Source organism: Gossypium hirsutum, chromosome A02, assembly GCF_007990345.1.
Source record: "Gossypium hirsutum isolate 1008001.06 chromosome A02, Gossypium_hirsutum_v2.1, whole genome shotgun sequence".
Lineage (NCBI taxonomy): Eukaryota > Viridiplantae > Streptophyta > Magnoliopsida > Malvales > Malvaceae > Gossypium > Gossypium hirsutum.
In genome coordinates, this window is record NC_053425.1 from 59,842,286 (window position 1) to 59,856,864 (window position 14,579).

Here is a 14,579-nt window from a genome sequence, read left to right on the forward strand (position 1 = left end):
CAATAGATCATGTACTTAGATTATTTACCACACAACTTAATTCAAATAGAACCAAAAAGATCAAAATTCATCTAGTATATATATATCAAGGCATTACTTAAAACTTACCTCAGATATTTTGAATAGTTGCGGATAGGCTACTCGATTGGTTTCTCCTTTCCCCTATCGGATTTAGTTCCTCTTTGCTCTTAAGCTTTAATTTAAACAAATGAATTTGTTTAATTACTTACTCAACTTTAATTCTTTAATAGTCACATCTGACAATCATATAATTTCAATGCATATTATGTTGTATAAAACATGCCATGAATCGATTTCATGCTTATTTAATCTCTATCTAAATCGAATGCACAAACAAAGAATTCACCTAACTTATTATGCTACCTTATGCACGAATTCAACCATATATATACGACTATCAACTTATTGAACATTTATCACATTTCCACTTGCTATTTATCAATAATGCCGCACACACACAAATACATTCAAACTCACATGCATGCAATTCCACTAGTGATTACTATATGACCCATTCATTTCTAACTATTCAACTCAACCTTCATATTCAATTTTATAGGTAATGCCGAATGCCCAACTTAATCAAACTCAAAATTTAGTTTTCATCATTTTAATTAATTACTACTTATTCTTCAAAATTTCAAATACAAGGTAATTAGCACTTATACACTTAAACCGAATTAACAAGCACCTATAGACTTTGGCTGAATGCCATTAAACACAAGTCATCAAAGATCTTATTTTTAATCACCATATATATATAATTAGTAAAATGGATTGATTATACATGTATACTATCAAAACCGAACATAATAATTTTACCTATGCATAACATTACTCACATTCCAATACTCATATTATTCAAAATCATACTCTAAAAAAAAGAATCATGAATAATGCTGAATCCTTAGATGTTTAAACATCTAATTTACTCAATTCAAAACACCTAAACGGCATTTGTTCAAGACATTAAGCAACTCCATGTTCTGCTATTACACATATGAGCATTAACAATTCATACTTTTAACAAGATCAACTTCTTTCATCAACAAATTCTTCATCAAAACTTAAAGGCAATAATCAAATTCCTTCTTTATGAACCATAACCGAATGTTCAATTCATCCATCAAAATTCAAAATTTTGGCATGGGCTAAGTAAGAAACATGATGATTAACCTAAAACAAGCTAGAATTTCAAAAATCTAATACAATTTACTAACCTTCCTTATGATTCAAATGGCCGAATGTCTTGCTCCTCTTTTTCTTTCTTTAGATTCGGCTAAGAAGAACAAAGATGAAACTTTGTTTTCTTCACCATTCTTTCTATTATTATTTTATTTTATTCATCTATATTATAAAGTATAAAGCCATTTAACTAATAATTAATACATATATTTAATATAAAAGCATCATCATGGCCGGCCACTATAAACAAAAATGGATATTTGACATGCAAGTCCAACCTTTTTATAACATGCATTAATAGACCACTATTAAATTTACCTATCACATTTCACAATTATCTCACATAAGTCCTATTTAATAAATTTCACATACACATGACAGAATCAAAGCATGAAACTTTTACACATGCATGTACAAATACAATAAGCATAGAATATAATGGTTAATTATTTTTATGACTCGGTTTTGTGGTCCCGAAACCACTTTCTGACTAGGGTCAAATTAGGGCTGCCACAGTTGGGGTTTGATTTGGAGGAAGTTTTGTACTAGTGGCTTTGCCATATATTTGTTGTTCTGCTAGCTTAGCCACATATTCTGATATTGGTGGCTTTGCCATGATACTTTTATTAGCAGCTTTGCTACGTTACTGTTAGCAACGTCACTACGATATTGGTGTATTGGTTGAGTAGGTCCACATGGTGTGTTGGTTGCTACGGGTGGTGTGCTGGTTAGATTAGGTTAGGTTGCATATCTCTATTGTACTGTTACTGTATTAGGTTTACCCCTGTTACTGTATAGGTCCAAAGCCCAGACTATTATGATTCTGAATAGAGCTTAGGCCCAGACTGTTTTCACATGCATTGCTTTTTGTTTGACTGCTAGGGGATTACACACTGAGTTTTCATAAACTCACCTTTTTCCTTTGACTGTAGAGTAAATCCCTAGCCTTAATCAATTTAGAGTCGCGAGGGACTCGGAGGTTGCCACGTGAACATTGTTTATCTACTTTAGACTTAACGATTCTAAACTTTATTTTTGGGTTTGATTTTGTAATAAGGCCATTTGAGGTTTTAACTTTTATTTGGTTTCAACTTCTTACTACAACTACTAGATTAGGAAAAATGAGTTTTCAAAATAACAACTGTTTTCAGAGTAAATCATGCATTTCAAACTTTAAGGTTTCTAATTAGAAAAGCTTCTGTGGTTTTAATTCAGATTAACAAACTCGTAACAATTGATGGGACCAATACGTGCTCAACATGCATTGATTTTACAACACTAACATTTTCAATAGCAATTAATTAAAAGGGGATCTAAAATTCAATAACGAACCTTTTTCAAATCGACTCTTCGATGTGACACATCAGATCCGGTCGTAATGTCGAGGCTAAGTTTAAGGTGTTACATTTAGTGGTATCAAAACTAAGTTTGAAAACTCGATCGTGGAATGGGTTTGTAAAATTTTTTCTCAAATTAGGGTTTTGAAAAGCTTTTCCTAAAATTTGGTTTTGGAAAAGATGATTTCAAAAGAATTTGAATTGTTTTGAAATGATGTTACTGGAAGCGTGGCACATCGAATCTCCGGTGCCAAATCTGTAAGTTCTCTGCCATTATTTACTACTATGGACTGAAATGTTATACTAAGAAACTACTATAGATAGTACTACTATATTGAAACTCTTTAGTTAGAGTAAACTGAGACTGTAGAAGACTGAAAACTGTAGTGAGATCCCGATCTGCGAAAACAAAAACTTTAAATATTGTTTATCATAAAATATACATTAATAATTACTGGAATTATAAACTGATAACATAAAACTTCTAAAACAGATTAAGCGTATACCGATATGAGCACTAGAGGTACTCGTGGAAAGGGTACGTGAGGCCATAGTAGAGGCCAAGGAAATGCTAAGGTTGGGTCTTCAACATTGGGTAACATGCATGCTCAAGAGGCACCAGCTTCACCAGTAATTGAGATAGGGTCTCATGATCGAGTAGCTAGGGATGATGCTCTATCCCAAGTGATGTTCCGCATTATAGAGAGGGTTGTTGGAGAGAGTATTGGAATGGTGGGTCGAGGGTCAATTTCTGAGCAACTCTGGGCTAATGGAGCAAAACTTTTCAGGGGTGTTTCTGGTGTAGCCTCGAATGTGGCATAATAATGGTTAGAGGCTACCGAACAAATAATGGATGACCTTGACTGTATTGTGGAACAAAAGTTAAAAGGAGTAGTGTCTTTATTGTGAGATGATGCCTACCAATGGTGGCTCCTTGTAAGAGAAGGTACGCAGCCTGGCCGTTTGACATGGGACTTCTTCAAGGTGGCCTTCTCAAGGGAAGTACGTGGGTGCAAGTTATGTGGATGCCCGAAGGAAGGAATTTCTGAACTTGACCTAGAGGAATAAGACAGTGGCAGAGTACAAGGTAGAGTTTCTACGGCTAAGTCATTATGCACATGGTATAGTAGTGATTGAGTATGAACGCTGTTTACGTTTCGAGGATAGACTCCAAGATGAGTTACGTATGCTGATAGCTCCAAAGAGGGAGCGAGACTTTGCTGCCCTTGTTGGGAAGGTAAAAATTACTGAGGATGTAAAGCGCTCAAAGCGCTAGAACCGTGAAAAAGATAGAGGCAGAAATAAGAGGGATTTTGGGCCTTCGAGTTCTTTTGGTAGGCCTAAGAAGAAGCCTAGATTTGATGGGCCAGTCTGAGCTAGGGTTCCTGTTGTTGCTGCTAGACCGCAGCCTTACGCTGATTGTGGGGAGCTCACCAGGGTGAGTGCTGGAAACGAACTGAGGCGTGCTTCAGATGTGGGTCTATGGATCATCAGGTTAGGAACTGTACTCAGAGGCCTGCTCAGATGCAAGCTGCAGGTCAAGGCCATGTTCAGCCAGAGAGAGGTGGTCAGCAGCCACCGAGAGGCCGTGGTCAGCCCAGAGGTGGAAGCGATTTGGGATGAGGTCGTGGAACTTTAGGTAGAGGTGTTGGTAGTACTAAGGCAAGGCTGTGACAGCCCAAAATTGACCCTAGTCGGGAAGTGGTTTCGGGACCGCTAAATCGAGTCACCGAAAGGTTCGAATGTGATGTTTATTGTCTAGAATATGTAATCATGAATGTGTGAAAATTTCAAGCTTCGATTTAGTCGTTTGCATGTGAATTTTGTCAATAGGACTTATATGAGAAAATTTTAAAATGTGATAGGTCAATGCATGAGGACCTATTAGTGCATGTGAAAGAAAAAGGGGACTTGCATGTCAAATTCCCCCTCCCTAATATGTAGTGGCCGGCCATGCTATGGGTGGAAACATGTCTCCAACATGTTATGCTAGTGATGTATGTTAAGAAAAATAAAATAATGAGCATGGTGATTAAATAATGAAAGGAAGGGTGATGAAAAAAAAATAACATGGTCTCATCCATACCCCCTTGTTGCCGTGAATTGAAGAAAGAAAACAAAAAAAATAGTGTTCATTCTTGAACATCCTTGGCCGAATAGCGGAAAGAAAGGAAGGGGAAAAGCTTGAGAAAATCGGCTATGGTGGTTTGCTAGACTAAGGTATGTTTGATATTATTCTTTGAGATGCATGTATATTTTAAGTTGTAAGTGAAAATCTACCTAGCCATGGTTCAAATTTTGTTAATTGATGGAGATGATATTCGGCCATGAATGTTACATTCTTTGTTGGTATTTTGATGTCTTTGGTGATGAGGTATGAAGATGGTTGATTTTGAGTGTTTAATAAAAAGGATGCATGAATTATTGTTAAATAATGGTCGAATGTAGCATGATTAAAGATGTGAATAAATTGAAGTTAAGGAGGTTGTCAATGAAAAATATGAGTTGGATGAGGCTTAAAGAATAAAAATCTAGGTGACTAGAGGTCAAGGACATTCGGTCATAGGCTTGTGTGCTAGCAAAATCGGCCAAGTGTTTATGTGGTGGAAATTAAGTGTTAAATGGAATGAAAATGATATTATATGGGGGTATGTATTTTCGGCCATATGAGTAAATATATAGATGATGTTAAATTTGATTATGTATAATGGGCATTAAGATGTGGAACATAAGAAATGTAGTATATGTGGATTTACATGATGTTATAGTTGACATTGTGCATATACACATGCATTCGGCCATCTAATTGAGTATGAAGGTGGTGTTAAATCTAATTGTGATGCCCATTCCGAAGTATATATATATACATATATATATACATAAGTATGCCATTCGTGATGTTACCTTTAATTATGTGTGTAATCGACTAAATGGGTAATTAGTGAGGATGGTTGCCGAATATACAAACATACATAAGCATGTGTAATTGAATTATGAATGTTTAACAAGATGGTTAAACTAGTGAATTATTGATTAAGCTCAAGGAGCTAAAGAAGGAGAATCAAGCAAAGGCAAAGAAAAGATCACTGATTAGCCGAGTTGGAACCGTCTTACCCAACACAAGGTAAGTCATTAAGCATGTAGTTGGTATTATTTCAAATGGTCATAATGTTTATGTATTGATGCTGAATGGAATGAATAAATATACATATATATATATGCATGTACGTATGTGATGATGAAATTGTTGAATGAAAAGAAAAGAGGTAAGATGTACTGAGTTGTTGATCTCGGCACTAAACGTGCGGGTATAACCATTTATGACCATGAGATTGGCGCTAAGTGCGCGGGATTAAATTGTACAGCACTAAGTGTGCGATTTGACTATGTTGCACTAAGTGTGCGAAATGAATATGATGCACTAAGTGTGCGAATTGACCATGCGGCACTAAGTGTGCGAGTTTGACTATGTAGCACTAAGTGTACGATTTGATTACGTAGCACTAAGTGTGCGAGTTGATTATATAGCACTGAGTGTGCAGACTCAATATACATTCGTGAATCATTATGGACACTATGTGTGCGACACTATTGAGTCGATCGCGGACAGCGGATCGGGTAAGTGTCTTGAGTACATGGCTAATAGGTGCTATGCTTATACTTGGTGTTGAGCTCGGTAAGTTTGAACCTATGTGACAAATATACTTGAAGTCATGTACATAAAATTTATCGTAGGATGGGTGAAAGGCCGTTTAGTCGTTTGATTGTAACGAAAATAAATTGATTTATGAAAATGCTTCAATGTCCTATTGATGAGTATATGGAATGTGAATGCATGAATTGATATGAAACTGAATCGATAGGTTGGAGGAACTATGGTATGGTTCGGTATGGATGGAGTAAATTGTCTCGTTCCATTTTGTTTCCTCTTGTGATAATGTTATTGATGGATGGTAGTGCATTGCTTATGACTTACTGAGTTATAAACTCACTCGGTGTTTCCTTGTCACCCATTATAGGTTGCTTGGACTCATCTATTTTTTTGCGGGGTCAGGCCGTCATCGAAGTCATCACACCGGATAGCAAGTTTTGGTACTTTCTTCTTAGTTGGCTTAGAAGAACATTTTGGCATGTATAAGCTATTACGTTGTGTTTGAACTTTGGCATGTAAACTTTAAGCCATGCGAAAATGGCACGAATGTTCGATTGAGTTGGATCAAGGGTAGGCATGAAATGGACCTAGTTACTTTCGTAACAGATGCTGGCAGCAGTAGTGTCATGAGATTGAAAAATCACTAAAGATAGTAGGAGTGGAATTAATTGATGAATAAATTATGTAATCGAAGCTCGATGAGTCTGTTTTCATGAGGAAGCAACGAAAAGATCATATGGGCAGTATATTAAGAGATAAACAGATTTTTGTGGGACAGGGCCAGAACGGTTTCTGGATTCCCTTCTCCGACTTTGGAAATTCATTATAAATTAACCAGAGATAATTAGGAGTCATACCATATATGTATAGATTCCTCTCTGAGTCTAGTTTCTATAGAAACAAACGGCATCAGTATTGAAACTTTGTGCAGGGAGATATCGAAGTCGTAATGCACAAAGGTCAGTGTAGTCGACCCCTGCAACATGTTTGACTAATAAACTGTACTAATTGGCCCGACCAAAAATTCTAGAAAAAAATACATAGATGGGCACATGAGTCTAGTTTCTGGGAAAAATTACGAAACTTATTTTTGAGTTACGAAACTCACGATATGATTTTTAAAACGACTAGTACACAGATTGGGCAGTGTCTGGAAAATAAATTTTATAAGGGGTTAAAGTCAGTTAACACCTCGTGTTCGACTCCGGTGTCGGTTTTGGGTTCGGGGTGTTACAAAGGCAGCCTGTGCTGGTCTATGTTGCTCGTCGTCGAGAGAGTGGTGATGTTCCTAACACCATAACGGGTACGTTCCTAATTTATAATGTACAATACACTGCCTTAATTGATATTGGGTCTACACACTCGTATGTTGTATGCATAATGCCTGGGACATTGAGTATTCAGTTTGAAAGTACTATTAGTGAGATGACTGTGTTAAGTCCATTGGGACAATCAGTTAAGATAAATAAGTTATTTAGAGATGTGCCATTGGAGGTTCAAGGAGTAGCCTTTCTGGCAAATTTGATGGAATTACCGTTTGGTGAATTCGACCTTATGTTGGGTATGGATTGGCTAGTGAAACACCGTGTGAGTTTGGATTGCATTACTAAGCATATGGTGTTGAGGACTACTAAGGGTGAGGAGGTGGTGTGATAGAAGAGCGAAGGGATTACCTGTCTAATGTAATCTTAGCGTTAAAGGCCAAGAAACTGGTTCGTAAGGGTTGCGAGGAGTTTTTAGCTTATGTCAGCATTTTTGATTCTAAAAGTCCGTTTGTTGAGGATGTTAGAACTGCTAAAGAGTTTTTGGATGTATTTCCTGAGGAGCTTCCTGGGCTGCCTCCGAACCGAGAGGTTGAATTCAGTATTGAGCTCCTACCTGGAACAGCTTCGATGTCCATCACCCCTTATAGGATGGCACCGAAGAAGCTGGTTGAGTTAAAAGCTCAAATTCAAGAGCTATTAGACCAAGGATTCATTTGACCGAGTATGTCTCCGTGGGGAGCACCAGTGTTATTCGTGAAGAAGAAGGATGGATCCATGCGCATGTGTATCAACTATCGTCAACTGGATAAATTGACTATTAAGAATAAGTACCCTTAGCCGAGGATAGATGATCTATTTGATCAGTTGTGAGGAGCTTCGGTTTTCTCCAAAATAGATCTTCGATCGGGGTACCATCAGCTAAAGGTTAAGGACCATCAGCTAAAGGTTCAGGAAGTTGATGTGTATAAGACTTTGTTTAGGACTCGTTATAGTTACTATGAGTTCCTAGTGGTGCCGTTTGGGTTGATGAATGCACCAGCTGCTTTCATGGATATGATGAACTGAGTGTTTCAACCCTATCTGGATCGGTTTGTAGTAGTGTTTATAGACGATATTCTGGTGTATTCGAGAATCGAGGAGGATCACATTTTCGAACTATTTTGCAAATTCTGAGGAAGAAGTAGCTGTACGTGAAATTCAGCAAGTGTGAGTTTTGGCTGTGAGAGTGACATTTCTGGGTCACGTGGTGTCTGTCGAGGGGATTAGGGTTGATCCTCGAAAAATTGAAGCCATATTGGATTGGAAACCACCAAAGACTGTATCTGAGATTCGAAGCTTTTTGGGTCTGGCTGGGTATTACAGACGTTTTGTTGAGGGGTTTTCACTGATTGCTACACCTTTGACCAGGTTACTGCGTAAAGGGGTGCCGTTCAATTGGACTGATAAACAATAAGAGAGTTTTGAGAAATTGAAGAACGTTCTGACTGAGGCCCCTATTTTGATACAGCCAGAGTCTGGGAAGGAATTTACTATCTACAGTAACGTGTTGCACATTGGATTAGGATATGTGTTGATACAAGATGGTAAGGTGGTTGCTTATGCGTCTCGTCAGCTTAAGCCTCACGAGGTGAATTACCCCACTCATTATTTGGAGTTAGCTGCGGTGGTATTCGCACTGAAGATTTGGAGGCATTACTTATATGGTGAAAAGTCTATTATTTTCTTAGATCATAAAAGCCTCAAGTATCTCCTTACTCAGAAGGAGCTGAATCTTAGGCAACGAAGATGAATAGAGTTGTTTAAGGATTATGATTGTTCAATTGAGTAGAACCCTGGTAAAGCTAATGTAGTACCTGACGCACTGAGCCGTAAGGTTGTATCTGATTTGAGAGTAATGTTTGCTCGTTTCAGCTTGTTCGATGATGGTAGCTTGTTAGCTAAACTGCAAATGAAACCGACTTGGACTGATCAAATTAAGGAGAAACAATTGTTGGATGAGTCACTAGTTCCTCGTTTTCAACAAGTCGAGAATGGTGAGACTACAGATTTTGGGTTGAATAGTGAAGCAGTATTATGTTTCCGTGGAAGAGTTTGTATACCGAGGGATTCCGATCTGAGGCAGTCTATACTGCAAGAGGCGCATAGTAGTCCATATGCTATGCATCCTGGAGGAAACAAGTTATACCGAGATCTTCGTGAGCTGTATTGGTGGCCGGGGTTGAAACGCGAAGTTACTGATTATGTGAGTAAGTGCCTGATATGCTAGCAAGTTAAGACTAAGCATCAACTACCTTCCGGGTTACCACAGCCAATTAAAATTCCACTCTGAAAGTGGGATAGGGTAACCATGGATTTTGTTAGTGGGCTACCCTTAACGCCTACTAAGAAGGATTCGATATGGATGATTGTAGACTGATTGACTAAATCTGCCCATTTTATACCGGTCCGCACTGATTACTCGTTGCAAAAGTTGGCCAAGTTGTATGTGGCCAAGATTGTAAGACTGCATAGTGTACCGATTTCTATCATATCTGACAGAGATCCTAGATTCACATCTCGATTCTAGAAGAGGTTACACGAGGCTTTGGGTACATGATTGGATTTCAGCACTGCATTCCACCCTTAGACAGATGGGCAGTCAAAGAGGGTGATTCAGATGCTGGAAGCCATGTTAAGAAGTTGTGTAATTGATTTCAGAGACAGCTGGGAGGACTATTTGCCACTGGCAGAATTTGCGTACAACAATAGCTACCAGTCCAGTATTCAAATGGCACCGTACGAGGCGTTATATGGTCGTAGGTGTCGTACTCCTACCTGTTGGATTGAGTTGGGTGAGCGGCGAATTCTGGGGCCGAAACTAATTTCTGATACTAAAGACAAAGTAAAACTGATTCGAGACCGGCTAAAGGACTCATCTAGTAGGCAGAAGTCTTATGGAGACGTAAAGCGTAAAGAGATCGAGTACTCTGTGGGGGATTATGTCTTTCTTGAAGTCTTTGGCTGATTATTGCCTTTCTCTAATACCCCATTTTTCTTTTCCCCTCTTCACACTCTTCTTTGGCCAAACCCTGCTGTCGTACTTATCACTATCTTTGTCGAAACTTCCTTCCCTTTTCTTCAAACATTTCCCTGTTTCTTTTGTTCATCATTTAATTTATGTGTTACACGGTTAGTTTGGTTGGCCAAATTCTATGCTTCTCTGCTATTGGTAAGTATATCGTGTATTGATTGTCAACTCTGTTTCTTCTACTACCTTCTTAAAGCCGAATAACCCTTCTCTTAATTCTGTATATTTTTCAATCGGTGACCTTTTTTTATTCCATGATGTGTGTTCGTGGATTCCAGGTATCACTGAGAAACAAAGGGCATAGAACGTTCTCAAACCATCGAAACCCTATCTTCCAATACTTGAGTAAGGTATTCTCGGTAATTTAATTGGTTTGGGTGTAGGCCGATTACTCCTAGTTTCTTAAAGTGTTATCTTTATGGGTTTTAGGCTATTTTTTTAATTAGTTCTACCTATTAATTTTTCGTGTGTGTAGTTAAGTACCTAGATACGTGTGATCGATCCTAACTAATCCAGAAGCAGTTGGCCACCCTCTTTTCGATCAGGGTAAGTAGAAGAGCTGCGTTAGAGATTAGTTGATTGCGATTGATTTAAGTGGAGACTAACTGAATGTTTGATCGATTTTAGGCTTTGGGACTCGTAGAAGATTCTCTCATTTTCGTAAACCCAGGTGTGTAATCACAACCCCTTGTTTAATTGTGAATTGGTAAAAGTCGAAAAGTTAAACTACAACATTTGAGGCCTTACGATTGTGCGATCACTCGTGAGGTAAACTAAGCCCACAAATCATGGGGGACAGGCGGTAGAGGCCACCACGAGCGTTTTTGGGTGCTTGGGCCATTATGGGCCACGTTGGGCCAAAATGGGCCTTGTGGGCCCAATAAGCTCATGGGCCCCACACGAATAAAGTTTACGGTGAGTGGAAAATAATGGATTGGGCTACGGTGATTGCATAGTCGCGACTGAGGTTGGGCTAAATAGGCCACACGCGCATGTGGGCCCACTTGGTCTGAGTAATGGGCTTTGGGCATATTTACATCGTTGTGGTCATATAGGTGATCTGAGTCATTCGAGACGACTGTGGACCATCTAAAGGGTCATTAGCTGTACTGAGACCCAAATTTAGTAAAATGACTAAAGTACCCCTTAAGGGTAAAATTACTATTTTACCTCCAATGGATGGGAATGACCATTATACCCCTAGATGTGGGTTGACTGATGAGTGTATGATATAAGTGTGATTGTATCTGAGTATGAATTTTTGTATGCATGTTATAGTTATAAGATGACATCTGCACGGGGAAGGGGTTTGATTTGGAGGAAGTTTTGTACCAGTGGCTTTACCACGTATTTGCTGTTCTGGTGGCTGAGCCACATATTCTGATACTGGTGACTTTGCCACGATACTATTATTAGCAGCTTTACTACATTACTATTAGCAGCCTCACTGCTATATTGGTGTGTTGGTTGGGTAGGTCAATTTAATTCCTACATGGTGTGTTGGTTGGTACGGGTGGTGTGCTGGTTGGATTGGGTTGGGTTGTATATCTGCATTGTACTGTTACTGTATTGGGCTTGGGCCCATATTGTTACTGTATAGGGCCAAAGCCCAGACTATTATGATTCTGAATTGGGCTTAGGCCCAGGCTGTTTTCACATGCACTGCCTTTTGTTTGACCGCTAGGGGATTACACACTGAGTTTTCATAAACTCACCTTTTTCCTCTGACTGTACAATTAATCCCCAACCTTAATTGATTTGGAGTCGTAAGGGACTCGGAGGTGGCCACGTGAACATTGTTTATCTGCTTTAGACTTAACGATTTTGAACTTTATTTTTGAGTTTGATTTGGTAATAAAGCCATTTGAGGTTTTAACTTTTATTTGGTTTCAACTTCTCACTACAACTGCTAGATTAGGAAAATCAGGTTTTCAAAATAACAACTATTTTCAGAGAAAATCACACATTTCAAACTTTAAGTTTCTAATTAGGAAAGATTTCGTGGTTTTAATTCAGATTAACGAACTCGTAAAAATTGATAGGACCAATACGTGGTCAACATGCATTGATTGTACAACACTAACATTTTCAATAGCAATTAATTAAAAGGGGATCTAAAATTCAATAATGAACCTTTTTCAAATTGACTCTTCGATGTGACACGTCAGATTCATTTGTAACGTCGAGGCTGGGTTTGGGGTGTTACAAATTATTAGTTTTTGAGTAATCAAACAACAATAGGAAGAAGAGTGGCAGGAGTACATGAAGTGGTTGCACTTAATTCATTGGCAGCTCAGGTATGTTCTATGTTTTCCATGCTTAAGAACTTTACTACTAATAGTTTCAAGGGTAAATTGACAAGTTGGCAGCCAAGCCAATTTGAGAACATTTCATGTGTGTACTACGGAGACAATCATATGATAAAAAATTATCCATCAAACCCATAATCCATGTACTATATGGGAAACCAAAATCAGAATAAGAGTGGCCCAAGACCGCAGTTAAATTTCTACAATCCTTCATGGCAAAATCATCCAAATTTCTCATGGAGGAATCAAGGGGCTAGTCCTAGCAACTTTTATATGCAATCTCGACTAAATCAATTGCCAAGGTTTTCTCAACAAGTTTATAAACCTCTACAAGTTAAATCTTTCAACAATTTGAAGAATCTATTGAAAGCATATATGGAAAAGAATGATGCAACTTTGAGAAATTTGGAAAACAAGATGGGTCAGCTAACTAACAAACTTCGAAGTAGACCCCAAGATGCTTTTCTGAGCGCCACTGAAAATTCGAGAAGTGTAGGCAAAAAACATTGTAAAGTTATCACCTTGAGGAGTGGAAAGATGTTGGAACCCAAAGTTGTTGAGGCTGAAGAGAAGTCTGTTGTCTCTCAGAACGAAGAGGAAGATTAATCGAATGCTAAAATTCCCATTTTATAGAAGTCAGATTTTGCGACTCCTATTGAGGTATTGTCACAACAAGTTAGACCTGAAAGTTCAACACCCGTGACAATTGTAGAAGCATTACCGCAAAAGATTTCTTTAGTTAACACTAAGATTCCACCATCTCCTTATCTTCAAAGACTCTAGCAACAAAAGCAAGATGTTCATTCAAGAATTTCTTGGATCTACTTAAAAAACTTCACATCAATATCCCATTGGTGGAATCTTTGGAGAAAATGCCCATTTATGTAAAATTAATGAAGGATATCCTCTCCAAAAAGAAAAGATTTAGGGAAGACAATGGCATTGACAAAGGAGTGTAGCGCATTTTTAGAAAAGAAACTACCTCCCAAAATGAAAGACCCAGGGAGTTTTATTGACCACCTCCAAACGTAATAATGTCTAGAGTGTGAATATTGCATTAAAATATAAAATTACGAGGCATTATCTGGAAGTATACAAGTCTAGTTGTAATATAGTTTTACAATGGAGTGGGTGAGTACTCCGAGAATTGTACTTAAGGGATTTGAAGGCTGGATCAATAAAAGTTCTACTTAATACTTTAATTAAGTTATAATACAAAAACATAAGAGATTTTTGGGATTTTTATAGTAATTAAAAAAAACATAAAAGAAAACTAAATTTCAATAGATAGAAAAATTAGAAGAAATCAAATCTGATGATAGGTGATTAGCTTGCTTCGGCAAACCCAATCAACTGTCATTTCGGGTTCCTCGTCAACCAACTAGTCGCTACCCTAGTAGGATCTCATGATCTTCCACTAACATAACGAGTTAAGAAGGACTACTTATCTTTTGGCCTTACAGTCCAGAATAGCTTGGGGTGAAGGTGTTCACGGATGGACAATACCAATTTTGGGTTAATTCCCACCTTGATGGCTATCTAGGTTGTTAGGCCTAGGGTTTATTTCATAGTCTTCCTTTTCGAAATAGCTGATTCATTGAGTAACCCTACAAAATAGTTAATAGATCATGCCTCTACTTGCTAATCCCCAAAAAAGGATTAGTTCCCTCGTGGATTTTATAAACAACATGGAATAGATGGAAGAATAAAACATGGTGAATGAATTGAAGTGTGTAGTTCAAG